This window comes from Equus asinus, chromosome 15 (assembly GCF_041296235.1).
Source record: "Equus asinus isolate D_3611 breed Donkey chromosome 15, EquAss-T2T_v2, whole genome shotgun sequence".
NCBI lineage: Eukaryota > Metazoa > Chordata > Mammalia > Perissodactyla > Equidae > Equus > Equus asinus.
In genome coordinates this window covers 33,472,844-33,499,202 of record NC_091804.1, presented here as the reverse complement: position 1 = coordinate 33,499,202, position 26,359 = coordinate 33,472,844, and the positions used below count along the sequence as shown (strand labels likewise).

Here is a 26,359-nt window from a genome sequence, read left to right as displayed (position 1 = left end):
AGAATGAGACACAATTTCCAATCACTCACTCCCACACACACACCAAAAAAGAGAAGTTATTGTAAAATCATGCAATATTGCATTGTTACTCGAAGTTGGGTCTTACGTATAGGATCCATACGTGAAAGCCCATGGGATGTATGACACAGAAGACATCTCCAAATTTGGCTTATTTTGCATTTAAAGTTAGAATGAAGCAATGTCCATGTGTTCTGGTGGTGTTCTATTGCAGTGTTCAGAGAGTACAATGGTTTCTGAGGGATTTTTTTTTGTTGAAAACTTGATATAATGACATTACTTTGGAAGGACTTTTGAAATGAGTAATCCCCCACCCCACTGGCCTTGATTCAATTTTTCTCACTTTTCTTGTTCTTATTCACCTTGAGGTATCGTTGGCATGCTTTCCATTAAAATATGCATATTGCTTCCTTTCCTGCTTCTTTCAAGGACTGGATATCCCATTTATTTCTGAAAGTCTGTATAATCTTTATTATAATGCTTAATGGTTGTATACTATTTCATCAAGTGAATCATCCTCTTTTTTTTAATCTCCCTATTTGTAGTCATTTAGATAATTCCAGGTGTTTTTGTTTTTGTTTTATCTTTCCTTTGTGCGTGCAACAATTAACACCTCAATGGAGTTCTTCAGAAGAGAACGTTTTTATTCAATTGAACCAGATTATTTCCTCGGATAAATTCCCTCGGGGTAGAGTTGGTAGGCCAAAGAATATGAACATCTTTATGGATTTTTCTTTGTGTTACAATATTGCTTTTGCAAAAAACAGTTTGACAGTTTACACTAGAAAACAGCAGTGTATGGATGTACTCATTTTCCAGCATTATGTTCACCGATTAAAATTTTAATATAGCATAATTTAGTGAATGAAATAATGAAGGTATTTATCTTATGCTAGCTGTAGAATGATGCCTGGTGTGTTTGAAGGTAAAAACATTGATCGACCCCCCGGAAGGCTCCTGAGTTGGTTTCCTTAGTCAAAGTATAGGTTCGTATGTAACCCTTGACCTCTGTTTGCTGGCCTCCATGGAACTGGTAGCCTGGCCTGGATCAGACTAGAGGTTGCAGCCTGGAATTCTCTCTTCTGGGCTGTCCTGATTCTAGATGGATATTCACAAGGCTGAGCATTTGTCATCATTCAGGTCTCAGCTTGAATGGCATCATGCTGTCCGTCTTCTCTGAGAGAATTTCCCTGGCCCCCCATTCTGGTGGTTGCTTTCTATCACATAAGCTTTTCTGTTTGTCTACAGAGCACTCAGCACACTTCAAAATTATGGTTCTCCCTTATTTCTTTACTTGGTAATTTTCTGTCTTCCCCTCTAGGATCTAAGCTCTTTGAGAAGAGGGGGCATCTTCTACTTGGTTCATGGTTCACAATAAGTCCCTCAGGCTTAGCTGAGTGCCTGTCACAAGTGCTGAGCACATCGAACCATGTGAAATCACCAATAGCTGACTGTTTCGACCCACATCATCAGTCATTTTATAAGGCTAAACCTTGAAATATTTGTTGAATGATGGATGAATGAATGAATTACTGGCCTCAGCAGGAATTCATGTCATCATCATAATGCCATGAACACTTAAGCTAAATATCAACAAATTAGACAGTCATGAACAAAACAACTAACAGAAAAAGAAATCATCTTTAAAATCGTATACATTGAATGCCATTAATACATAAAAGAAATCATCATTTTGATTGCATTAGGCTCATATCTTTGCTTTCTTGGTGCCGTAAGATTGATTTCTATGACAAAGTGCCCTTTTCAGGCCTTTCAGGTGCTCAGTGATTATGTCATTTTCCTGAGCTGTCCCCCCTGGAACGCCGATTAGACCTCTTTTCTCTCCCACACTGGAATGGAAGCCCCATGAGAGAATGGACTGTGCTTTCTCATGCTGCCCATGGTCTTGCCAGCACCTTGCATGTGCCTGGCACACAGTTGGTGATGACAGAATAGGGCGAATGATTGTGGGAGCTAGTGTAACGCTCTGAGCTTTTCACACACCAAGAAACAGAACCAGAAAATGCTTGGTCCGTTCTTTCCTTATGTCCTCAGTTGTGGGAGAGGAGGAAGCCAAGGCCCTTGGGAACAGAGGATGTGCTTTCCATGGTGAAGCGTCATTGCCTTTATTTGGAGGGGTCGCCAGTGGTACTGGGGCAGTGATTTGTCCTTTGCTGGCAGTGCGTCTGGGCCAGAGTTCAGCCTGGAGGGAGCACTCCATGGACCAAGTTTGTGACTATAATTCAGAAGCCACCACAGCTCTGAACCCCCTCGCAGCTCCCTGTTAAGGGATGCCCTGGGTGGCCTCCTTCTGAGGTCTCCTTCCCCGTGGACGATGGCGGGTCGGCACGCCCTGTAACCTGTCCTGTTGTATTACACCTTGATAAAGTCCTTTATGGGATATCACTATTTTTGGTGCCCATTTTTTCCCCCTATTGCATTTTTTTCCTTTTTCCTTTCAGCTGGTGGTAAGCTAGAAGCTGGGCCCCTTGCGTGTAGAATTCCCTTTACATATGCAACCTAACTGAGTCCTAAATGTGGCTCTGCACCTTGGTTTTATTTGAACTCATTTCACAGCTGAAAGAACCGCCACAGCCAGGTTGAGAAGCAGAGAGCAGTCCTAAGGGGCAGAGCTGGAGCCCACCCTGGGGCTGGCGCATGCTATTTTGGCCACACCTGGAGGCCTTGTTGGCACCTGGTTTCGTAATGTCATGAACAGTGTCGAAAGGGTCCAGACAGCAGGCAAGGCTCATGACAGGAGTCCCTGGACTTGTTGCCAACTTGCCCTTTGAACTCATGTCCCTCCTCCCACCACTCCCCCACCTCTCTCGAATGGGGTACTAACTTCCAGGTTCCTGGAGGAATGAATTTAACCCTTCCCTACCCACACACACACTCCTGAAGAGCCAGTGGTACCCAAGCCAAACAAGAATATGAAAGGCAGGGACCCCCAGAAGCAGAGTGTCCAGGGGAAGCCTGTCACCCTGGAGGGTATGCCCGGGAACCCATTGGAAGCAGCAAACAGAGCATTTGGCGGAAAGTGTCTTAAGAAGAATGACTCACTTACCTCTTGGCGCCCCTTGCCGTGCTGAGCCAGGATGCTTAAATTATTTAATACTGAAGTATTTGTATTTGTAAAAAAAAAAAAAAAAACCAAGGGAAGAATATAAATCTTCCTTCTTTCAGGGAAGGGAGAAAGTCTGAGAATCAAAACAAAACAAAACAAAAATATTCTCAAGGTCTAAGTGCTCTTCCAGCGGCTGGGGCTGCTCCTCAGGTTGAATTTCCTCTTCCTGGTTTACATGTCACACAGATGGTGTGGGCTGAGGGGGAGGGAGCTGACACTGGGGCATCACAAAGGAAAACCACCCCTGGGCAGCGTTTTTTCCATGTTTCCTGCCTTTAGTCTCAATTCAGAGACAGGAAGGAGCTCTGGAGTGGGGATGCTCCAGTTTGAGTCCTGGCCCCATCGCATCCCCACTCTGTGACTTGAACATCAACCTCTCCCAGCTTTGGCTGGCTCACTGGGAATGCGGGAATAGGATTCTTTCCCTCAGAGGGTGTGTGTCCTGAGGATTAAATGAGACAATGGATCTAGGAGGTTTTAGAACAGTGCCTGTCCCACTAGCCTATAGGTGTTTGTTAAATAAAATAAATAACTGGCCAGTGTGGGTGGGATTTCCCAGGTAAGAAAGTAAGAGGGTGAAGGGCTGGCTGGCTGGGTGGCGACCCGACACCCGACGCTGGTGCCGATTTGCTTGCTGTCTGTGTGGCCTTGGAGAGATCATTTAAGGCCTCCTCTGCAAAGTGGGGCTGGTGCTCTCTCCTCTGCAGTCATGTGCTGAGAATAAGGAAAGGGAGGGAGGAAGTATCAAAGTGGGGGCCAACATGTGGCCTTGGAGAGATCATTTAAGGCCTCCTCTGCAAAGTGGGGCTGGTGCTCTCTCCTCTGCAGTCATGTGCTGAGAATAAGGAAAGGGAGGGAGGAAGTATCAAAGTGGGGGCCAACATGTGGTCTTGGGAACATTTGGGTCATGGAGTCCACGCTGGGTCAGATTCCTGGGACTCCTCTTCTATCCACCACTGGTGAGCCAGGAACAGAGGACAAGGGAAAAGTAGCTGGTCCTGCTTATGCTCAGCCACCTGACCACATGGGCTCCCTCCCCCTGCCATCACTCATTCAGAACTTGGGCCATGCAGGGGTTGGGAGGTCATAGGGCCCCGCAGCATCCAAAGGTGCCAGGAACTGGAGGGCCCTCTGATGGCGTCCACGGCAGGTGCTTGTGCTGGGCCGGGCACTGGAGGCCCAGGCTGGGTCTCTGTGTCTCCCTAAGCTGGCGTGGTTATGGCTGGTTGGCTGGCGGCTAAGGTGCCATCCTGGGACTGAGAGCATCACTGCTTCAGAAGATGCTGCCTAAGTTAAGTGTAGGTAATATCAAATTCTCGAGGCGGCACACAGATCAAAATGAAAGCAAATTGGAATTACTTAATTCTGAAGAGCTGTTTATTGAGTTGTGGTAATGTACCTGGGTCTACATTAGATGACTCTGTAATTGAGGTTTCGCTCGATTGACAATCCGGCCCCTCAGCCTACCTGTTCCACATCAGTGCTCATAAATGCACTTCCTCTCTCCCCGTCTCTGCGTTTCCTGCTGTCTTCGATTTCAAGGTGTTTCAGCTTATCCCAAGGACGGAGGTGTCTTCAACCAAAGTTATGCAGATGCAGTCCTGATGAACATCTGCTAACATAAAGAATTTGTGGTTGGTAGTGATTTTTAAATCTGTCTTCCAGTTCTATTTAACAACCTGCCGTGGGCTCAGAACCCTCTCATCAATATGTGGGTTAGTGCCCGGAAGAAAGCTAATGTTGGCGCTGGGAGTCAGGTGTTCTGATTTAAATACTGATGTGACTTCCTACCAAGGTAGGAAGAGTCAGGAGTAGGGCTTTTTGGTTGTAAACACACCCGAATTTCAATTCAGTCCTGCTCTCAGCTGTCTGTGTGACTTCAGGCAAATTACATATTCACTCTGGGCCTCAGTTGCCTCATCTATTCAACGGGGCTGAATGTATCTAAATGGATTCCCATGAGAGGGAGGCAATATATATATATAGATCCTAGTACAAAGTGGACACCATACCGTTATATCTGTGACTATTGATCATCATATTTTATGGTTATTATTAAGGGTATTGCCAAAACACATTGTTCATTTTTCCTTGTCCTGCTTAAAGGAGAGCTTACCTGTACTATGGAAGTCTGAATTTAGTCCTCTGAAGGCCTCTCTCCTCTGAGATGGGGTTGGGGTCCTCAAGTGCACCCCACAGGTCGAAGTCATTTGCAGAAATCCTTTACTTATGTTGGGCTTTCTATTTCCCCCTAACATTCTGTTCCAGTATTTAACGCCTCCTGAGGTTGTACCAGGTTGGGCACGTCGAGTCTACCACCTGGGATGGCAGCAGTGGATGAGTGGGGCTGCTCCATTCTGGAGCCCATGCTCACCGCTGACCACTGCCTTGACATGGCCCATTTTGCTCACATCGCTCGTCCAGTTCCTCTTGGCGTTTGAGTTCACAGCCCCTGGTTTAGAGCTCGCATGGCTGGAGTAGCTGCCTCATTCCTGTGTTCATTTGTAATAGTTTATTGGGCCCTAACTAAGTGTCAGGTAGGATGATAAGCTCCTGGTCTAGCAGGAAGAATCATGCAAACCTGTGACACGTGGCCATCTTGTTTGCGTCAGGCACCTACTACACTGTCTGACTAATCCTATCAACAATTCTACGATATAGGTGCTGTTAGCATCCCCCTTTTACAAATGAGGGCATGGAGGCTTAGAGAGGTTGAGTAACTTTCCCAAGGTCACACAGCTTATACCTGGCAGAGCTAGGATTTAAAGCTAGGCCTGCCTGTGCCTCACACCATGCTCTTTCTTCTATACCACATTCTTTTTTTTTTTTTTTTAAGATTGGCGCCTGAGCTAACAACTGTTGCCAATCTTCTTCTTCTTCTTTTTTTTTTTTTTCCTGCTTTTTCTCCCCAAATCCCCCCAGTACATAGTTGCATATTTTAGTTGTGGGTCCTTTTAGTTGTGGCATGTGGGATGTCACTTCAACATGGCCTGCCGAGCAGTGCCGTGTCCATGCCCGGGATCCAAACCAGTGAAACCCTGGGCCACCAAAGCGGAGCGTGCGAACTTAACAACTTGGCCATGGGGCCGGCCCCCTATACCACATTTCTTATACAATCCAATATGGTAGATCTTGTGATCTGGTGTGAGCTGAAGAAACACAGAGGGTGAAAAAATTAATGCAGTTTGGGAAAGTCCTGTAAGGTTTCTCAGAGTGGTCCCATCTAAGCTGGGTCCTGTGGCCTGGCAGGCTCATGAGCAGGGACACCCTGGGTCACAGCTTTGAGACATGAGTGGGTGACATGTTTGAGGCAGGAAATGTAGGCAGGGGACATTTGCAGAGTCTTTGTACCAGAGTCAAGTTGGAGCTTTGTTTTGTAGGAGTCGGGGGCTTCAGTGGACGCCCCGGTCTATGGTCCATGGACAGTAGCGCGCACACACTCCTGAGTCAGGAGCTCTGCATCTGTCTATTCTCTTTCCTGGTGCTTGCCTGTGCCCAGGGGAAAGCTGTTGTCAGGCAGGTGACTTTGGTAAGAGACGCTGCCTGTGTTTCGAAGAGGAGTGAAGATTAGAGGCATCCAGGACTGGGACTCCTGGAAGCAGACTTGGCAGAGATTTGAGTGCAAGCAGTTTATTTGGGATGTAGAGAGGTGAGGCAGGGAAAAAAAGACGGTCAATAAAGGGGGCATTTTCAAGGGACCACTGTGGGCATCTGGAGCCGGATTCTGGGGGAACTCTGAGATTCAGTGTGGACTTCTAAGAAGGGAGGGAGCTGGCTATTTGCCCCATAATCCCCCACAAGTCGTTGGTTGAGAACTTCTCCTGGGGCGTTAATTTCTTGGAACTTCCAGGCTGTTGCTCAGGACAGAGGGGCCTCCCAGGGCTTTGGTGAGAGCACACAGCCACTGAGATTCGTGGGATACCACAGCTTCTGCTCCTGCAGAAGCATCTGCAGCCTTCCGAGGTGACCAAGGCTGCCGGCCCTGTCTCATCAGTGAGAGCAGCCATGGAAGGAAGACAACTGCCTGCTCAGAGAAGAGGGAAAGCTGGCAACCCCTGAGCATTCGGCTTGGACAGCCACAGAGCTCTGCAAAGGCTGCCAGCAGAACCGGACTAGGAGCATCCATTCCTGTTCTCCGCCAGCCCTCAGCGGCAAAGACGAGCTGGGGGCTGTATCGCTCAGAGGTCAGAGAGCAGGCTTGGGGTAAAAGAGCCTCGGCTGGAATCTGGCCTCTGCTTTGTAAACCCCCCTTTCTAAGTCTATCTAGAACCCCTCCACTCTCCAGCTTTGTGGGCCATATAGGTTCTGTTGCAACGACTCAACTCTGGTGTTGTAGCAAAAGCAGCCACAGAAAATATGTAACTGAATGAATGTGGCTGTGTGGCAATGAAACTTTATTTACAGAAACAGGCACAGGGCTGCATTTGGTTCCTGGGCCACAGTTTGCTGATCATTGCACGGGGGGACCAAACCCTCCTCTCTTTTCAGTTGGATGACTATGCCAGCTTCCTCCCTGCTCCCCTCATGTACCACTGAGGTCTGTTCTCTATGAGCAGCCTGGGTGATAGTTTGGAAACAAGTTAAATCATAGCATCTCCCTGTTCAGAACCCTCTAGTAGCTTCTATCATACTCTGAATAAAATCCAAACCTCTTAACACAGTCTGTAGATCTGGCCCCTTTCTATCCCTCCTGAACCCCCTCCCCACATTTGTCCTCTCACTCTCCTCTCTAACCACATTGGTCCATTTCCTCTTCCTTGAACCACACCAAGATAATCCTGACCTCAGGATCTTTGCACTTGCTGTTCTCTCTTTGCCTGAAATGCTTTTCTTCTAGATAATTGTGAGGCCCATTTGTTTTATTCACTGTGGTCTCTGCTCAGACATCAGCTTCTCAGAGAGCCTCCCCTGACCACCTTATCTAAAAATAGCACCTATCCCTACCTCTTGTAACTCTGTGTTGTTGTACTAGGCTGTGGGTTTCTTCCTAGCTCTCATTGCTGTCTGTCATTGTCATTCACATCTGTATATTGCACAAGCTCCTGTAGGAAGAAGCTCTGTAGGTCTCGCTTCCTGTTGGATTCACGACACCTAGGACAGTATCCAGCTTGTAGCAGGTGCTCAAACACGTGCCATGTCCAATGGAGAGTTTTCAAATCCTTATTTCGCAAGCAGGCAGTAGCGCTGCAGACGCCCCACCGTTCTTTCCATTTCCAAAGTTCTCCTTGTTGTTTGAGCTCTAGGTTTTTCTCCTACCTCTGAGCAAGCTCTGTCTCCTTTATGGGTACCTCTTTATCTTCTCCTTTAAGTGTTGTTTTTTCCCTTCATTCTTTTCTTCCTAGTTATGGAAGCTGTGAGCTTTGTAATTCTCTGCGTTCCTCCAATGGCCTTCCTCTGTTCTGCTTTGGTTGCAATTTGGGGTCTCAGTTGACCTGCCATAGCCATGCTCCTCATCCACTTTACCATGTGGCTATTTTGATGGTCTTTTTAAAAACCTCTGGGCCTTCTTCAGTGCCTGTTGAGGGAAGACTTCTCTCACGGTGAGCCCTCCCTGTTCCCCCCAGAGTCCTGCCTACTGGAGTAGACCTGCTGCAGCCTGTCTAAAAGCTGAGCACCTTTTCATGTCAGCCTTAGCCCACCTCCTCCCCCCAACTCCATGACTGACCTTGGCTTTCCTGGAAGACACTATTTCAGAGAAACCTCAGCATCTTCATCTTCTCTGCAGGCTGCATGCTCTGTAGGAAAAGATCCTGATGCTGGGGTTCTTATTTTTTGTCTTTCTTCAACCATAGCTTTTATTAACGGGTTGCATCACTTTGTTTTTTTTTTTTTTTTTTGCTATGACTGCTATTGGCAAGAACACACAGATTGCAAATCAGAGGTCTTGGGTTCAAATCCTCGTTCTTCCCTATGTTAGCTGTATGAATTAGGAAAATCATCCCATGACTCTCTAATTATAAAATGGAACAGTAGTGCCAGTTCCCCTAGATTTGGGGGAGGGTCATATGTTCACCCTTTGTGAACAAAGTTCTGTCCATCTGTTTATGCTTGTCTCCGTCAATCTCCATCTTCCCCACGTTTGCCAGCTGCCCGATCTTAGTCCCCGACTCCCTCGTTCTTGGATAACGTCACTGTTAGCTTTTCATGGGAAGAGAAAAATGACAGATGGGAAGAAAGTAGGAAACTTAACTTGGACATATGTGTGTGGGGGGGAGGCGAACCAGGAGATATCTATGTATATTGTATTCTATATGGGCACAAAGACCAGCTTATTTTTGAAAAAGTGTAAATGTGGATAAATAAAACCTGACAAGTATTGGTTTCCTTGAATTATTTTGACTACTTCATCAGCTGCATGCTGATGTGTTACATTAACACTTTTAACGCCTCTTGAAATTAAATCAAATGGCAATTGCATTAAATCCTCATTCGCTTGGAACATTACCCTCCTGTGTTCAAATGGAAGAATGATCTGGGTAATGGAATGAGCTGCAGGGTGTGTAGTTCGCTAACATTTGTGGACCATTTATTGCATGCCAGACGCTGCACTGGGTATTTCACATGCGATTCCATTTAATCTTCATCTGTTCCCGTGTTTCCGATGAGGATGCTGGAGCCTGATTACCCAGCCTGTGTACCGTCTCACAGGTCTGTCCTCTTCCTACTGTAACTGAGACTCTTTCCCGATGCTTCTAATGCTAATTTTCCATAATGTTTTAATCTGTGGCAGATATACTTGGAATATTGTTTCTGAGGACCTAAGTTTCAGGCTCAGTTAAACTCAGCTACACCGCGGACCCCAGATGTGGGAAGGATGCTCCAGGTCACTCTCTCTGTCTCCTCACTGGAGCCTAATTCATCTCTGAAATGTTACAGCCTCTGCCTAGATACTCAACGGTCCTTAACTGAGGGTGATTTTGCCCCCCACGGGTCATTTGGCAATGCTTTGAGATATTTTTAATTGTCACACCTGGGAACAGAGTACCAGCATCCAGTGGGCGGAGGCCAGAGATGCTGCTGGACTTCCTACAATGCACAGGACAGCGTCCACCACAAAGAAATCTCCAGCCCCAAAGGCCAGTTGTGCTGAGTGAGGTTGAGAAACCCTGACCCAGACTGCTTCCCATGAGGAGGCGTCTTTATCTCTGATGCCCTCGTGTTCATCTGCATTCCTGTGGGCTTCTGGCCAGGTGGAGCGTGAGATGTGGGAGGAAGAAGGTAGAGCTAGTTATGTGGCTATGAAGAAGCGATTCAGCTTCTCTGAGTCTCAGTCTCTCTGTCTGGAAAATTGACATTTGATTTCTGGTTTACTCTGACTTGTGGCTCTGGGCCTCTGCTCTCCCTTGTTCTCATTAGACACTCGTGGAGACCCAGGAAAAGGAAAATTCAGACCACCTCCCTCATACTGGGAACGTGAGAAACTCTGGGTAGCTCTTAGGCCAATAAAGCTGCTAAGTGTGCACCAGACCTGGAGCCCCTCTACCACTGAAGTTGTGATCTTCACTGGAGTTGTGATCCAGAAGCAGCTTCCTAACCAGGGACTACGTTTCCCAGCCTGCCTTGTTCTTAGTAGGGCCATGTCATTCATTCTGGTCAAAGGAAGGTGAGCAGAGGTGCTGTGCATCCTTTCAGAGCTAAAGTGTTTAAAAAGTAGAGAGTCATTCTCCACACTCCCTCTTCCCTCTTTGGTTGGCTGGATGCAGACAACTCCAAGCCCCTAGAAGGTGGCAGAGTCAAAATATCAAACAATCCTGGGTCCCTGAATCACCTTGCGGAGAAAAATTGCATGCTGCTTAAGCACGCCTGTTATTTAAACATAATACGCTCTTATCGTGTTAAGTTGTTACTGAAAGTTCCGTCTCTGATCCTGATGCCAATCCAAATAATGAGAAGAGAGTCTTGGGAGAAGAAAGAAAGCCTTTACTTTGCCAGGCAGAGGGAGCAAAGCAAAGGGCTAGTGCCCCCAAGTTGCTTGCTCCCCATTAAGAAATAGGTAGGGGTTTTTATTGGGGGTTTAAGGTAGGGAGGCCATGGCCTTCTTGGTCAGTGTTTTACCATTGGCCTGTGTCTGGGGCTGCTTCCAGTGGAGGAGACACAGGATTTCTCAGATGAGTGTCCTTGGCTGTTTATCTCCATGGGGGAAGGCAGACTCTGACGTCAGGAAGCCGAGAAGTTGGGCCTGGGGAGCTTCGGTTTCTTGATATTCTCTGGACGTTAGTTTCTCCGTAAAAGAACTTCAAGGTCCTGTGATTAGCTACAACTTTGGTGGGAGCCCAGTTTGAGGCCATCTGGACTTTAACAATTTGTAACTTCTATTTGGTTGTAAAGCTAGGGAGTCAGAGGTTAAAGAAAGGAACACATTTACACATGAGTGTAACTAAAGACCCAGGGAACTGGGAATGCAGGCTTTTAGTTTTAACCCCATACATGCCAGGTTCACTGTAGGGGAACCAATATCAGGGCTAATATTAACTAAGAGCTGGTAACAGAGCTACTGCTCTCTGGGGTTTATTTGCTACAGGGGCTAGTAACAGTAATTTATACAAGTTGATCAAGAAAAGTCATTAGCAACCTCCCCCAGCTTATCTCTTGAACGAAAGCTTTCTAGTCTACCTCAAAAGAGGTGAAAAGATACTTCTTTCTTCTCCCACTGACACTGGGCTCAAGGGTCCATGTTCTGGACAACCTGAAAGCTGCACAATTTTTTTTTTTTTTTTTGGTCAGTTGTTGCTTTTATAAAGATTAAAATAAAGTGTCTCTCTCTAACCATTATTTATTGATGTAGAGTCTAAAAATCCCACAACAATATGTGAGGGCAGAAATTGTGTGTTTATGTTAAGGAAAGGAGTCGAGATGGCCTTGGCTGCGGCCCATGAAGCTCAGGAACTATGGGAGCTCAGGTAGAGTCTGGCCAGATGTGACAGATGGAAGCTCAATCCAGAAGGCTGGGTCTTGCATTAGGAGTCCAAGGACCAGTGATACCTCTGTCAGGTGTATCAGGGTTTAGGACACCAACCATATATAGGTGAACAAGAGAGCAGAAAGGCTGGACAGGGGTTGGTCTAGGGCTCTGGTCCCAGGAGGACTTGATCCGTGAGGTAGGATGTCTAGGTGAACAGTCCGAGTCAGCCGAGCTGGCCATGGGAGCTGTCCTCATGCCCAGATTCCCCCAGCACACTACCTCTTCAACCCAAACCAGTTTACCTACCAGTGGAGCCCAGTGACTCCAACTGGGAATGGATGGGATGAGGAGAAGGGCAGAGTAAAGCATTATGCACTTCAAAAACAAGCACCATCAATCATTTAGAAATGATCCTCATGAAGAAATCATGACAATACATGTAAAAATAAAAGCTGGAGCAATTAGCAGGAGGCAGATGTCAAAAAGCATTTGCGGGGTAGTGGGGTCCCAAGGTAATCAGTGGGGTTCGTTATGCCCACACTGTTGTTTCTAAAGTCCACGCTCATGTCCCCTGCCCAGGCTGTGCTCCCATCCTGATCCAGGGAACTGGGAGCCAGTGCTCAGGTGAGGTTTCGCTTAGAAGGGAGATAACCTGCATTTTACTGCTAATTAGCTTTGAATAATCATTTGTCTGGGCCTCAGCTTTCCTATTTGTCAAAAGAGTAGGCTGTATGCAAGTGGGTTTCAAGCTTATTCGCCCCCTTAAGCAATAGCACGCCTTCCTAAAATAGTATGAGAAACAAATGACGTAGCTCTGCGGAATCATGGGGCTCCTAGAATAGTATAAAATCTCTGTTTCCCCACCACCTGGGCAGGTGGATTTTTTTGCTTCTTTAAAGGTGTTTTTTTTTTTCCCAAACACATATGGTCCTCCTCCTTTCTCAAGCTTTCCTGGACCCTGATAGAAACATGGGGCTAGAATTTGGCCTCTTCTCTTTGAAATGAAGTGTGCTTGCACCAGCTTTTCATTATCAATCAGAGTCGCAGGCCTGTTGCTTTCTCTGTGTATCCAGAGGCAGATGTGATTTGCCTGTGGCCCAGTAAATGGAAGCACTCCTTCCTGATGGAGCTTGGCCCAGTGTGTGGAGCAGGCCATTACTGGCAGAGCGGCCGGTCGTCTGTTGTCAGCGAGGAAAAGCCTCCTGTTTGAGTTAATCAGCGGTAAAATGTGCTCTGTGGTTTGCTCTTCTAGTCTCTCAAACATGTGAGCAGGGAGCCGCTGGGCTCCCAGTGAGACAGGACTGGGCTTTGCTGTGTCTTCACTAGCAGTTAAAATGCCCTTCCTAAGGGGAGGCGAGGAGGCTGCACTTTAGAAACAGGCAGGCAGGTCTGACTGTTGCCTCTGCTTGCTTCTTGCTGTTGAATTAAACTCTGCAAGTGACCGAGCCTCACTTTCTCTATCTGTAAAAGGAAAAGAATGATGTTCCTTGCCTCACATTTTCCCAGTAAAATCAACTATGGAAATCGCACAGCAAGACCTACTTCATACCAGCTGGGGAGGTTCAGAGATTCACGTGACAATGTTATTCTCTGTATTGTTTATTTTGCCTCCTGGGTGGGAGGAATGTTACACTTCTCAGGCTCCTGCATCCAGATTGGGCCAGAGGAAGGTGTGCCAAAGTGATAGATGCCCTTTCCAGGCCAGACCTATAGAAGAATCTCATGTGTGTGAGCCCCATGTTTTCCTGTTGGGACCTCGGAGCCCACGAGCTGAGGCAGGGAGAAGCCTGGATGCCCGAATGATGTGTGGAGCCCAGAACCACCTCTCCCCACCCCATAACCTCACTGTGCTGGGACGTGAATGAGCAGTAGCTGAACCAGCCATGACTGATCGAACTGATGCTGGTGGGACAGCTGGTACTGCCAGGAGGCCCGGTCCATTACTCTTTTGGGGGCTCTGAGCTGACCACCTCCTTTGTTCTTCACCTTTCTTTTCCTAGATGAGCTAATACAGTCCATTAAGTGACCAAGCAGGCTTGAAGGCCTGGGGACAAGGGTGACTCTTCCAGATATCTTTGCATGTCTCTGCTGAATCCTAGGCTCTGATTTTATTCCTTGATTTCTGAGACAAGCAGAGATGAAGGAAACTGCAGGATGCCCACCTCCCAGGCCTTGACCCACACCCAGAAGTCAGTTGAGAATGGCTTGATCCTATTGCCTGTGCCTGGGAGCCCCACCTTTAGGGCCCCAACCCCAAGCTACCACTTTTCTCGCCCTTCCTTATCCAGCCATGACTGTAGGACTCCTGCTTAGCTCCTCGTCCCCACTGTCATCAGTGCACTACCCTACGGTTTCCAGAAGCCACAGAGAAGCAGCTCATAGATACACCTTTAGTCATTGTCTTTGCACAGGAGGGCCCATGTCATGGGTTCCTAGGGCTGGATCTGAGAAGAACTCCCTTAATCCCAAATTTATTTGCAACCACAATGCCAACAGAAGTTACCCTGCCCATTGAGATCTGGGTGGAATAAGCTCTCTTTCAAATTTTTGCCTGTTCCTGGGGGTTCATATTATGGTCTATTCTGACTTTATCTGGTCTCCATTCCCACTGCCTTTCACTGTCGATTACCTCTCACTCCTTACTTTCTCTCTGCTCCGCACCATCCCAATTTAGAACTCAGTCCCCTTTCCTTAATTTTTCCCCATCCTTTCTTGTGCGTGCACGCGTGCGCACACACACACACACACACACACACACACACACACACGTTCTTTGTGGTGTAGCAGACTTTTGAGGATTTAGGGCAAGGCAAGGGGTTCACAGCACAGAGATGCAGATGCCCCCAAATGGCATGAGGTGTGTCTGCTCTGGCCACCCCCTCAGGGAGTTCTTGGTGGCTCTGCCTTGTCTGAAGTCTCCGGCCTCCTGCCGTGGGGCCCCGGCTCCTCCCTCTCTTGCTTCCTCAGAAGCTCTGAGGCAGAGCAGTCTGGCAGCAGGCAGTTGCCTCGGGACCTGTTTGCACAGCTCCTTTCTGCCAGCCCCACTTGCCAGTTATCCCCGTATTGGCTTTGGATTAATTCCCTCTGGCAGATGCCTGCCTCTACTCTTGCCTTTCTTCTGCATCTCAGAAGCACCCCATTTCACTGCCAGGATGGGGCCCACCCTTGCCTCTGTCCTTGACACCTACCTGGGTCTGCAGCTCTCTGTGGGCCACAGCCCTGCCCACACCCTCACTCTTGTCCTGCCAATACTGTGTGGTTATTGACATAATCAACAGCAGGAGGCCTCAGCTGGGGCTGCTCTGTGAGGTTGGAGACGGGGAGCCATTCACAGTCTGGACCGTCTGAGAGGTGAGTGGCAGCAGCCCAGCTCTAACTGGATGCAGTCCCAGAGGCAGGTTGTTGGCCCAGGTCCCCAGGATGCTCAGGCCTGGAGCTACCTCTGTGTGGTCACATCCCAAAGCTGGAATGATGGACCCAGGGCTCTGTCTCCTCTCTGCACTTCCTGTTCTGCTCGTTCCCCCTTGACGTTATTCTCATACATGCTCATGGGCAACGTTGGGGGCACATGGGGGGCTGGCAACTCTGGATCCACACCTTCTAGTTTAACATCCTCAAGGGTAAGAGAGTTTACTTCTCTCTATATCTGAACATCAGTCCCAGGAAAGGATTCTGATCATCCTTGCCTGGATCAAGATCCAATGCTGGAGCAACCATTCTGCCTGGTGGAAGGGCCCTGCCAGAGTCAGGTGCCGGAGTCTGCAGCCAGCAGGGCAGGGGGTGAGTCCAGGACCTCTGGGAAGAGGCAGAGTGGGGCAGGAGTCCTGCTTCTAAAGAGGGATTCTGGGCAGGGGCAAAGGCGGGGCTGCCTTGGCGAAGGCCCTGCCTGTGGGGGCTTTCTAGAGTGGGCGGTGCGGGAGTCAACCACAGGAAGGTTTCGGATGGACTGCTAGGTTGTGGTCTACAATCTGGGTTCCCTGGTTTCAGGCTTAACTAACGATGATGTGCTTTAATTTTGTTGTTGTTGTTTTAGTGAATTTCACACTGACGCAAGGCCATTTTAGAACCAGATGAGTTCAGAACTAAGTTATCTCTCTCTGTCTGTCCCTCTCAGAGTCCAGTGCCTCTCAGTGCTGGCATCTCTTTCTGCCTTTGCCTCTGTGCCTGTGTTTTCTGACTTCCTTTCTCGTGTCCACATCCTCCTCTCTCCTCTCATCTATGTCTGCCCAGCCTGCCCATCACCCTCTCTTGCCACCTTTCCTGTGCATTCAGAAGGTCACCAACAGGGAACTCAGTTCCCTCTGCCCTGCTCGTCAGAGTCCTCTGGCAGGACATCTCCTCCTGGAAAATGCAGTCCCTCTTCCCGTTCCTGTCCTCCCCCCTCTTTCCTGCCCTCCCCTCCTTCTCACTCCCTCTGCCTCTGTGCTCTCCATCTCTCCCTTTCCTTACTTGTTAATGTCTTGTTGCAGGACAGTGTTTTGGGTGACACCAGCCTTAGCCACACCAATGGAGTGGTTGGCTGAGCCTCCTTCAGTTCCAATGCCTGGGTTGCAGGGGTGGGGTGCACACATGTGTGGCATTAGCGTCTCCCTATGAGCCTTCTCTGGTCAAGGACAGCAAGCAATTAGCACCATTTGCTACTTTGTTAAACCAGTACAGAAATAGATACCTGGACAAACTTGTCTCACTCTCCAAATGCCCCAATTAATTGACTGATCAGTGAGGTAGATGTTTGTTAAACAACCTAATATGTCCCGAGAATCTTCTAGACACAAAGGACACCAAAGAGCTTATGGAGACAGGGCTTCTGTTATCTTGAAGGGAACATTCTAGAGGAGGAGAAAAGAGGGAAATGAGTTAACACATGAGATCATTTCAGAGAGTGATAGGAATGTGGTTCTTGGTCTGTAAATAGCGAGTGCCTCGTGGCAGGGGCTGATTGTACATATGCCTGCAGCCCCAAACAAGCCACAAGGTGACTTGTACTCAAAGCCCAGCTCTGCCAGTTGCCAGCTCTGTGATCCGGGTGTGCCACCAAGCTCCTGCAAGTCTGTTGTCCCATCTACAAAGTGAATGCAATGGGGTTGACCTCTCAGGTCGGTTGTGAGGTGTGAGCAAGGCAATGTGGCCAGAATAGTAGCTGGTGGCTCCCTACTCTCAGGGCTAACACCAGTCACCTCCTGGCCCTATCTCCCAAGGAGGGGTCAATTTGGAGTTGGAGCACTTCAACTTGCCACTCTCCAGGCAGCTAACTGTACAGATTCAATCTGCTATTGTATCAGATTCTTAGGGCTGCCTTAACAGATTGCTACAAACTGGGGGGCTTGAAATAACAGCCATTGATTCTCTCACAGAACTCTAGAATCCAAGTGTGGGCAGGATTGGTTCCTTCTGGAGACCCTGAGGGAGAATCCATTCCATGCTTCTCTTTTGGTCGTTGCTGGCCATCCTTGACGTTCCTTGGCTTGTAGACACGTCACTTCAATCTCTGCCTCCATCATCACGTGGCCTTCCTCCCTCTGTGTGTGTCTCTGTGTCTAAATGTCCTTCTTCTTATAAGGACACCTGTCATTGTGTGAGGATCCACCCAAATCCAATATGACCTCATTATAGTTTGATTACATCCGAAGCTTGATTCCTTTCCAAATAAGGTCACATTCACAGGCACCTGGGGATTAGGACTTGAGCATGTCTTTCTGGTGGATGCAATTCAACCATAACACCTCCTTATGTTTTATAGGTGTGAAATCTCCCCTCCCACTCCTCCTGAATTATTCTCATGTGTCTTTGCTTCTGCAGAATTCAGGTACCTTCTTTTATGATGAAACAGAGACGTGTATCTTCCCAGGTGTGAGCTGTGGCCACAGCCTCACCTGGGAGATGAGAGCAGGCAGGAGACTGCTAAGGCTGTGGCTGGGAGGCTTTGGCTGGTTCTTTACCTCCCTTCTTCTGTCTCTCAGAGTTTGTCCCCTCTTCTCTTTCACGTCCTTTCTGTACCCTACCATCAGGTGCAAGCCTGTCCTCCCACCTCTGGTGGCCCCACTGCCTACAGAAAGAGGCGCCCTCCATAAATTGGACCCTGTGCCTTTCCAGCCACATGAACCCCTTCCATGAGTCCCCTTCCTGGACCACATCTCACAGATTTGAGTCCCACTGCTGACTAGTGACATCACTACTCACATGACCTTCCAACGTGCCTAGTTCTTGGCTTTCCGATTCTTCCTTGCCTACACGTGCTATCCAAGGTGACCTCTCTAAACTGCATAGCTTTTAGCAAATGTGTCAAGTTCCTTGGACTCTTGGCTCCATGAGGGCAGGCACCGGGTCTGTGCTTGCTCATCCTGTGTCTCTAGTACGCGGCACATGGTAGACACTGAGTGGACATTTGTTGTATAAATGCCCCAATTATAAGACCTCAGTAACTCCCTATTGCTTACTGCTTCTTTGGAAGGATGAGCAAAGCCCTTTGTAATGTCTTTTCTTCCAGACGTTTACACTGCACCTGGGCTGGAAAGCAGCCAAAATTGTTGTTGTGAGCCTCTGTGCTTTTGCAAATGCTGTTCTCTTTCCCTGGAATATCCTTCCCTACTTTGTCACCCCTTTCATACCTCAGCCCAGGCGTTTTCCCTCCAGGACTGCCTTCCCTGGGAACCTTCCCCACCATTGAAAGTTAGGTTAGGTGCCCCCAAATCTCTGTCCACCCAGCAGGAACCCCTACTAGCCTGTAATGTCATTGAAGGGAAGGGCTGTATCCAGTTCATCTCTTTATTCCCATGATCACTGTGCAAAGGAGGAGTTCTTTTAGTGGGTGTCCCCATGAATTCAAATAGATCTTCTTTAATGTGTACCAAATGATAAAGATGTCCCAAATAACCCATAATTATTATGTTTTCTGTTCTCTAGATGGGGAATCAGAGACTCCGAGAGGTTCAGTGACCTGGCTAAGGGCACACAGCTAGAGTGGAGTTGGTGGGAAGAATGGCCCCAATTTCTCTTGGGGGAAGCACATACTCAGGCACACAGGAGGGCACATGCCAGGGTGTGGGTGGTCCACGCAGAGATGCAGGAAGCCCTGGGGGAGGCTTGGCTCCTGGCCACGCCCTTGTGGAGATTGTGGGCACCAGCAGCTGCAGCCGCTGCCCTCATCGTGATTCTCAGGAGACTCCTGGGCTAATTGCTCTTTCAAGTGTCGCTCTTGCCGTTCAGCGAGTGGGGGACATAGTGTTTGTAGCAACTGCTAATGACAGGGCTACCGAAAAGGACTATTTTTGGAGGTAAGCTTCAGCCTAAAAGAAATAAAAATAAACATTGAGCGTTTTTTTTTTTAAGAAAAATATGTAGAAAAAAATCAATTCCATTTCAACATGCCCTCCTTCCTCGTGAGGGTGGAGTGGGAATTTAATCTAGGACTGAGGTCAGGGGGCCTGGGTTTAAGTCCTGGCCCTGCCGTGAGCTCAGTTTTCCCTGGGATGTCATCTTCTCCAATTCCTGCTGGTCCCAAGGAGAGCTATGGGGTCAGATCTGCAGCCTCTTCCCTCTTTTCTAGTCACAGCTGGCCCCCTCCCAGTTCTTAGAGCAAGTCTGGACCGGGCAAGGGGCGTCAAGCTTTCCCAGGCCACTTCCAAGTAGCAGCCCCCCAAATTCTGCCTCCTCTGCCTCAGCTTTATTTGAGGTTCAGTGAATCATCAGCAGATGCCCCTACTAATGATGGTAATGATACTAATTTTGATCACATCTAACACACACTGAGAGATTACTATGTGCCAAGCCTCTCTGGAAGATTGTGTTGTTCTGCAAATATTTACTTTTCCTGATCCCAACCCACGGGCAGAATGCACTTCCTGATTGACAGAGCCCCATCCACTTTGAGCTTGGTCATGTGACTTGCTTTGACCAATAGAATGTGGGCAGAAGGAACTGTGTGCCAGTTCCAAGAAGAGGTCACATGTTTCTGCTCCCCCACATGCCAGCTGCCGTCGATCATTAGAAGACCCTGATGCAGGCAGTAACTGCTCTTTCAGCCTCACTCCTGGAATGAGGGGCACAGGGACCAGATTTGAATCCAACCTGGAGCCAAGCTACACTCACCCATAGACCTGACAGCAAGAAATAAGTGTCTGTGTACGGCTTTAGGATTTAGGGATGTTTGTTACTGCAGCAAAAACTGACTAATACAGCATGTTTAAAGGATGATCTTAGATAATTCTCACAACAAGTCCTCTGAGGTAGGTATAGTATTACTTGATTTTACATATGGGGTTGGGCTAGATCTTTTACTTCTAGGAGCTTACTAAGCTCTGATCTTCTGTAATCCTAACCCTTGAGATCTGGCAGCATCAGCTGTCTGTTCGAGCTGTGGTCAGTGGGCCGTGAAGAGCAGCATCACTGGACTGGGTGTGGACATCAAGGCTCTACTGAGAGAATCTGAGGGCAAAAAGGGACTCCATCTCTTGAGTTCCCACTGGTGTTTGGAAGGGCTGAGAGCAGTCCTTCACACTCCAGAGAGAAACAGGCTTCTGGAAGGCTGCCTTGCAGAATTGGAGTCAGCAGTGCTCCACAGGACTTACTGTCCCAGAGGTCCCTGAGGATCCCACTCCCAGAGTCTTCGAGCTCAGCTGGAGTGATGGCCTGCGGAGACCTGGGGCCTGCTGGGCCATATGTAGAGCTAAGATGCTCCTGGGCCCTGGTGGCCATACACAGGGCAGCTAAAAGCTGTTCTAGGCAGCGAAGGAATCATTAAGGGGAATCTATCTCAGACGCGGTGTTATTGAGGCTTTACGTCTGAGTGGGAGACTTAGCTTCAGGATCTAGTTCCCGGATTGGACTCTTGAACCATCTCTGGAACAGCCTGAAGGGCCTCCCCATGCAAAATCTGTTGTCACTAGGGCCTCCTGCCTACCCAGCCGAGGCCTGGATCCCTACTCCCAGCACATCCCTGCTTCTCCCCAGATCTGGGTCTTGCTATGTTAGGAGCTCAGAGGACCAATGTGCAGAGGATGGAATTGCATTTCCTATGTACTGAAGACGTGTGTGTGGATAAGCCCAAACAGTTCTCCATAGAAGCCTGTAGCCCCCACTGGCTACAAGGGCAGCAGATGGAGCAAGTGCAAAAGAATTATATTGATTGCAAGAAGTGAGAGTTCAAAATACCTTCTGGAAGGCAGGCAGCCCTTGGCTCCAGCGAGGTGCTAATGAGCTCCCCAGCCAGCTACAGCTCGACTTGCATCTTCCCAGCAAAAGACCCAGGGCTGGCGTCAGAGAGGGCACCAGCAAGTGTGGGTGATGAGGTGATTAATGCAGAGCAGTTTCATGGGCTCATACCAGTTCCTCTCCTTAAATCTTTTGTTTCTTTTTCCTTTTATCTCCATAAGGCAAAGCAAAGAGCCAGGCATGCACTGGGAATTCCTCCCTGTATCATGTTCTAATCTGTTTGCTTGTATAAATGAGCCAGGCTTTCAGAAGAGAGTGAACCTCCCTCCCCTAAAGGGACATTAAGTCCCAGGATTTGCCCCTGTGATCCTCCCCACCCTCCTGGCTCCCAGAGGCAAAGTCACCTGTTTCTATGCAGATGTCAGGATGCGCACGTCATCTGGAGGACAGGTGGCTAACCCTTGTATTTGAGGAGGAGTTGTTTGAAAGCAGACATGTGCCAGCATATCGAATGGGCACCTTTACTTCCGCATGAAGTTGCATCATTGCGTTTTCATGCCGAGAAGCCTTCTCGAGACATCAGCTTTTCTATCTATCCATCCTAAGATTGGTACCTCATCTCCTGTGCAACCTGTGTGTGCTAGAGTGTGTCTTCAGCACAGAAGCAACAAGATGCAGCCTGGGAAAAGGGTACAGGATCTTTCACAGTTTATTCAAGTATAAACGTCTGTATTCCATTTTTTGTCTAGAATTTTTAAAAATCACTATATATATTTTTTGTTTTTCCATGATATACTTTACTAGCACATGTTTAAATTCTGGATCTTTCAGCAGAAATCTCAGCTGTGAGCCCCCGAGCATCAGACCTACAGGGAAAGGAAGCCTGAGTTCTAATCTCAAATGTGCCTCCAACAGCAACAACGAGAAACTTCCAAATCCCTGACCGTGAACCAGCATGGTCCTTCTCCTTCAAAGCCTTTCCCTCTGCCATTCTCCTCGCTCTATGCCCCCTCACCTTATTCTCACACCGTCATCTTTCAAAGCTCAGTTTAAATGTCACCTTCTCTGTGAAGACTTCTTTAACTTCTCCAAACAGATAGGAACATTCCCTCTTCTTAGCTCTTTTGAGCATACGTCTATTTAAAATATTCATTGTTGGGTTGTTAATTCATTTACTCAAATAGCTATTGAATGGCTACTCTATGCCTAGGTGTGATTGAAGGCACCAGAGATACAGGGATCCATCAAACTGACAAAATGAATACTGTAGACCAGCACTGTCCGATAGAACTTTCTGTGGTCATGGAAATCTATATCGGTACTGTCTGCTTTTTACAACTCAATAGCCACGTCTGGCTCTCAAGCACTTGAAATGTGGTTATTGTGATAGAGGAACTGAATTTTGGATTTTGTTTAATTTTAATTAATTTAAATTTAAATAGCCACACGTGGCTAGTGGCTACCATATTGGACAGCACCATTCTCCAGGGAAAGATGGACTTTAAAGAGTTAAAAGACCAATATATTATTACAAATTATGCTTAGGGGCATGTTGGAATCAGATAGACTATAGTGGCCGAGAATAAGTGGGGGGATTCCTTTTGGTAAGAGAACAAGAAGGGCTTCTTGGAGGAAGTGACTTTTTGACCTAAGACCTGGAGCGTGAGAAGATGTCAGCCATTTGAAGAGCAGGAAGAAGACCTTTCTGGGGAAAGGGAACAGTGAATAGAGAACACTAGACGTAGGAATGAGCGTGGTGGGTAGTGGGAGTGAAGACTAGAGAGAGAGTCAGGGGGCAGATCACTCAAGTGTTAGAGGCCATGGGGGAGAGGCAGGAACTTGTTGGAGGTCCTTGTATCCTGTGAGAAAGAGCAGGGTGCTGAGCCCACCTCTCCTGGCTGTCAGCTCAGTACTTCTCCGGTGCCATGCTACCCTAGCCACGTGGGCTCCCAAGCTTCACACACAGTGCCAGCCTGGTGGTGAACCTCATCTGCATTCTGTCTCCATCCGTGTCTCCAGCCTGACTTATTTGGGCCTGTCTGATTTATGTAGCTGCTGTACATGGGTAGTGCATGTTGGGCTCAGGGGCCTGCTCGTGTTTGTCTCTGTGAAAAAGAAATACTACTGTCTCCACCAGAGCCATCTTTTCTGATTGTGCCTGTCTGGTAGTTAAGATTCTGGGAGCATTTAGCACAAGAAGGAATTGCTGTAATGACAAGTGGATCCTTCTTTAACCTCCACTTAATTGGATGAAGTGACAGCCCCAGCGAAGATTCAAATAAAATTTGGTGCAATTAGTCTGTGCTGAACGTCTGATGCCAGAACCAGTGTGAACATCTTGCAGCTGGTTCTTGGAACCATGGACGAATCTGGCTGGACAGGATTTGACTGTGCTTGGGGGCCAGGTAAGGTGTTGGCTTCCTCTGCCCATCCTCCCATGTTCCCTGTGAGTTCTATGGATATTCTCTCCGGAAGTTTCCTTGAAGGAGGTTGTGAGAGGCACTGAGGCAGAGAGAGTGTCTTAGATTGGGTTCCCTGGAAACAAAGTCTGAGACAGAGAGTTGGATGCAAAAGGTTTATTTGGGAAAGTTCTACAGAGGTATACCCATAGGAGAGTGAGGAAGACAGGACTGGGCAGAGGGAGAAGCTGACTTGTGATGTGGTTACAACTGAAGGTGTAGGACTCTCCTGACATTCCTATGGGAGAAACCAAAAGCTTGGATGGCCCTTCAGAGGTGCCCCAAATCGAGGCTAGACCAGGCCTTTGTTCTCCCATATCAACTAGTCATTGGCCACATCCCCCTACCCCCAGAAAACATAACCTTGCGTGAGACAGTTCCCAGAAAGGGAAGAATCTGTGACCAATCAACAATTGACATGCCCAGCTGCTGGGGGAGGAGCCACCTGTCCTTGACAGTAGAACATTACATATCCACTATAAGGTCAACCAGAACCAATAACTCATCGTTTCCTGGGAATTCCTGATCTTCCTCAGATGTTGAGTCCAAGGAACCCCTACACCTTGGATTCCCCTGCTCCTCTCTCTTCCAGTTCTCTTTACTCTGTCCTCTCCCTGCTCTGGGTGAAATGGAGCAAGTTCCCTGACTGCGTGGACTCCAGCTTCCCCTCTCTCTTCTGTTCTACTTGCTTGTAACACCTTCACTGGCCTCCAGGGCTCTCATCTTACTGCTTTCTGCTTTTGTTCCCCGTGGCTGATCAACTATGTCTGAAGGCAGCCTCTCAATGCACTTCCCACTCCCACCATGACTCTTCTCTTTTGGTGGTCTAATTCCCAGCAATGAGTCTAGAAGCCCAACTTCCGCCATCTATCAGAGCACCCTGGTGTAGTGGAGAAATGTGCAGGCTCCAGGTCAGATAGACCAGGATGAGGATTTCCACTCTGCCACTCTCTGGGTGAGTGATACTGGGAAAGTCAGATTTTTCTCTTTGTCGACACTGGGGACACAGACATGGATTCATGTGTCTTGTGTCATCCTTGTATCATTCTGAACATTTCACATCTATAAAATTGGGATATGTCTACCTACATCATAGCTGTTGTAAGGACTAGATATTGTATGACAGGTCCACAGCTCAGCAACCGTCGTACAGTAACGGTCATCATTCTCGTGGTATTCCTTGAAAGCCATGGTCAACTCAGCCTGGTCAAGGGCAGTCCAGACCAAATCTGAGTGCCAAGCTTAGAACCTAGATGCTGAAAGCCATTCTCAAGTGTAGCAAAAGTCTTGAGAAGAGAGGAGGTAGCCATTTTGAAACAGGTTGTCTACAATTTGTTTGTAGGGCCTTCAGCCCAGTCCAAGCCCACTCCCAAGAGATCTCAGTGAATGGGTACCCTGAGGGTTACACCTAAGTGCAAACCCAGCAAGGGCCGAGCAGCATTCATTCTTGCTTCACCCCCATCTTCTGCCTGTGCCATCTTCCCACCCAGCTCTCCTTCTGCAGCCACAACCTCAACTTCTGCGTGGGAGAAGGGGGCTGTGAGAGTCATGTCTTCCCAGTCCTGTAACTCTGGCTCAGTGTAGGCGTCTTTGTGTCCTTGCCTGCAATGGGAGCCAACAAGGAACCCCCCAGCCCAGCCCAGTTCTTCTTCTATTGTTGGACACACAGCAGGACTCCACAGGCAAATGGAAAAGAAAAGCTTGATCGCTATTTATATTCCTTAATTTTCATTGTGCCTCTTTTATTTTTACCTTGATTACAAGCAACAGAAAAGTTCCTCTCTGGTTTTTCTCCCCCTTTGCAGCTGTTAGTTTGAATAGCATCCACTAGACCGACCCCCCTGGTCGGCTCAGAAAGGAGAGAAATTAGCTAAAAGGGAAACAAGAGAAACATTTTTAGTTCAGGGTGGGAGCCTTATTTTGCCAAACCTGCAGTCTTTTGCCTGGCTTTGGAGCCTTCTTTGGATGCCAGCCCACAGTTTCTGGGGACAAAGTGTTTTTTGTTGTTGTTATTGTTGTTTTGCTTGGTGGTTTTTTATTTGAAGACAACTGGCCTCCTAGAAGGCCCCCTACGGATAGTCCTGTGGATCTAGTCTTACCATTTATAGGGAGGGTCAATCTACTTGTCAAGTGGTTGAGATTTCAGTTGTTTCCACGTCCTTTATTTACTCCTACAGTCTTGTATATTTATCCATTCGTCAAACACATTTCTGCATCTGCAAATTACTTACATTTTGCCAGTGGTTAGGGTGCAAAGTTAAGTTAGACAATTTCGTTGACCTCCAAGATGCTCACAGTCTGGTTGGGGAGACTTGCATGTAAACCAATGATTGCAGTGAAGGATGAAGAGCATCGAATTTGGAAAATGGTCATTGTTAATGCATGGGTGTGCTGTCGTTGTCCCTCTTCCCAGGTCTGCATTTGAACACATACTGCCTGTGTGACCTTGGGTAAGTTAGCCTTTCTGTGCCTATTTCCTCATCAGTTACAATGTGGGAGGGATAGAGTTCACCCCAGAAGATTATGAGGATTAAGTGAGATAATGTATATGTCATGGTTGGTGGATTGAACGGTTAGTAACTGTCGGCTGCTGTGCCTGCTTTTGTTGAGGAAGGGAGCTCAGGCTGTGGCTCCAGAGGTGGGTTCAAAATTTGGCCTCATCACTGAATCATTTAACCTGTGGCAAATCACCTAACTTCTCCT

General features: G+C 47.9%; 1 protein-coding gene across 15 annotated transcripts in view; it reads left to right on the top strand.

Annotated features, from left to right (window-relative positions):
• PTPRT (protein tyrosine phosphatase receptor type T) overlaps positions 1-26,359 on the top strand; it is a 1,011,807-nt gene that overhangs the window by 385,961 nt on the left and 599,487 nt on the right. The gene's annotated exons all lie outside the window — the stretch shown is intronic.